This window comes from Chrysochloris asiatica, unplaced genomic scaffold, assembly GCF_000296735.1.
Source record: "Chrysochloris asiatica unplaced genomic scaffold, ChrAsi1.0 scaffold00016, whole genome shotgun sequence".
Taxonomy (NCBI): Eukaryota; Metazoa; Chordata; class Mammalia; order Afrosoricida; family Chrysochloridae; genus Chrysochloris; species Chrysochloris asiatica.
This window is the reverse complement of record NW_006408534.1, coordinates 19437654-19440537: the sequence shown is the minus strand read 5'-3', so window position 1 is coordinate 19440537 and position 2884 is coordinate 19437654.

Genomic DNA, 2884 nt, shown 5'->3' with positions numbered 1-2884 from the left:
TTCCCTCTTCTTTCTTCTTCTAGTCGAGTTCTGATCATCCAGCCATCGAAACCAGGTCAAGTGGGTATTATCTGCAAGCATGGGTGTTCTTGTGCATCTCCCCTTATTTCATAGCAACTGGATACTTCATTGTCTGCTCTATGCCTCTGTGGCCACATCACTGCATCTGGGCCCAGGAGTCCCCAGGTCTTGCTGTAAGTGCTGGTCATTCAGGTCTCCTCCTGGGTTCAAAGGAGTCTATTGAATGTGGTCAGACTTAGATCCCAACTTCATTGATATTTCCCCCCTCTTCCCCTTAACAGTGACCGACGTGGTCACCAGCCAGACCACATGCCTGCTCGTGTATTCCCTTTGAGTCTTAGTCTTGGAAGGGAGTTTGCATTGAGTGGACCTAACCACTTGCCTTGATGGCACCCGGGCGAATAGCTTACTTGTTCTTGTAGTAATCAATCATACTGCCATTATTGTTTCTGATTTTTACTGCTTCTCTTTCGTCACGAAGTATCTGCTGTTCTTCTAGCCACTCCAGGCTGGTCTACTCATCCTTTCCAGTGGAAATTTCCCACCTCAGATAATTTTGGATGGGATTCTGGTTTCCACCTAAGGTCTTATGCAATGAAAAGCTCCACAGGAGGTCTCTTTCACTGGGCAATTTCTAGTCCCCTTTAAGGTATTTCAATCAGTTATAGGCTGAAGACGGGCTTACAAGCTTTCTACTGTGATGTTTCTGGCTATTCCTCCCCCACCCCCCACCCCCCAGCCCTCAAGTGTCTATTTCACAATGGTACACAAGGGAAACCAAGATTCAAAAGACAACCAAGCATCTTAAAATTATTCCCTCTTCCACCCTTTCAAACCATACCTCAATCCCTGTATCCCGAAGCCCTGTTGTTCCAAGGTTGTACATATATCGTTATTTACCTCTGTCCCACTTAGCCCATGGGAACCTGCCTAACTGTTCTCCCATCTGCCTTGTTCTTCTATTCTCCTCCCGCTTCTTTTGTATTACCCACCCTTTCCCCCAAGGCACCCAAGCTTTCCTGTGTCTATTCCCTACTCTGTTCTCTATCTCCCCCTCTCTCCCCTTCTCTCATTCCATACATCACGTTGATCAGCTGTTATGTATATTGTTTTGTTTTTTCCCGCTTTGGGGTGGGTTCTTTTTCTTAGTATTTTACAATAATGGTCTTATGCAGTATTTCTCCTTTTGTGACTGACTCATTTCACTCAGCATAATGTCCTCAAGGTTCATCCATGTTTTGTGGTGGTGTGTAACTTCCTTGTTGTTCTTTAAGGTAGCATAGTATTCCATTGTGTGTATGTACCACAGTTTGTTTATTCATTCTTCAATTGATGGGAATTTAGGCTGTCTCCATTTTTTGCTATTGTAAATAGCACTTCTATGAACATTGGTGTACATATATCTACTTTTCTTATGGCTCATATTTCTTGTGGGTAAATACCAAGTAGAGGAATTGCTGGATCATAAGGTATTTCTATTTCCAACCTTCTGAGGCAGTGCCATATTGCTTTTCAGACTGGACCATTTTGTAATCCCACCAACAATGTAGGAGAGTCCCAGTCTCTCTGCATCCTCGTCAGCATTTATTTTCCTGTACATTTTTTTTTTTTTATCTTTGCTGTTATTGCTGGTGTGAGAGGATATCTCATTGTTGTTTTGCTTTGCATTTTTCTGATGGCTAGTGATCATGAACATTTCTTCATGTTTGTTGGCTGCCTGGAGCTCCTCCTTGGTGAAGTGTCTGTTCATGTCCTGTGCCCATTTTTTAATTGGATGGTTTGTCTTTTTCTTGTAGAGGTGTTGTAGTTTCGTGTATATTTTAGAAATGAGTCCCTCATCTGATGTGTCGTTGCAAAAGATTTTTTTCCCATTCTGTGGGTTCCCTTTTTACTCTTTTGGTGAAGTCTTTTGATACACATAAGTTTTAATTTTTACTATGTCCTGAACCTCTACTTTTGTTTGTATAATTTTCAAAATGTTTGGTAGTCTCTATATGCCATGAATTAGAGCCTTCACATTTGTCCGTATATTTTCATTGATGACCTTCATAATTTTGGGATTCACATTTAGGTCTTTAATCCATTCTGAGCTGGGTTTTGCACAGGGCATGAGGTAAAGGTCTTGTTTCAATCTTTTGCATATCACTTTCCAGTTCTGCCAGCAACATTTGTTAAAGAGACTATCTCTTCCCCGTGCAATATACCTAGCACTTTGTCAAAAATCAATTGGCTGTATTTGGATGGGTTAATTTCTGGATTCTCAATTCTGTTCCATAGATCAAGGTATCTTTCATTGTACCAGTACCAGGCTGTTTTGACCACTGTAGCCATGTAGTAAAATTTGAAATCAGGGAGTGAGAGGCCTCCAGCCTTGTTCTTAAGCAGTGCTTTGCTTATCCTGGGTCTCTTTCCTTTCCATATAAAGTTTGTAATTGTCTTTTCCATCTCTTTGAAGAATGTAGCTGGAATTTGGATTGGGATTGCATTATATGTGTAAATTCCTTTGGGCAGTGTTGACATTTTCACCATGTTGAGTCTTCATATCCAGGAGCATGATATGGTCTTCCACTTCTGTAAGTCTCTTTTGGTTTCTTATAGTAGTACAATTTTCTTTGTATATGCCCTTGGTTCCTCTGGTTATGTTTATTCCTAAATATTTCATCCTTTAGGCAGCTATTGTAAATGGTATGGCTTGCCTAATGTCCTTTTCAGCACTGTTGTTGTTGCTACAGAGGAATCCAACTGATTTTTGTATGTTGATTTTATACCCTGCCACTTTGCTGAATCTTCCAATGAGGTCTAGTAGCTTTTTTACTGAGTATTTGTGGTTTTCTATATATAGGATCATATCGTCTGCAAATAG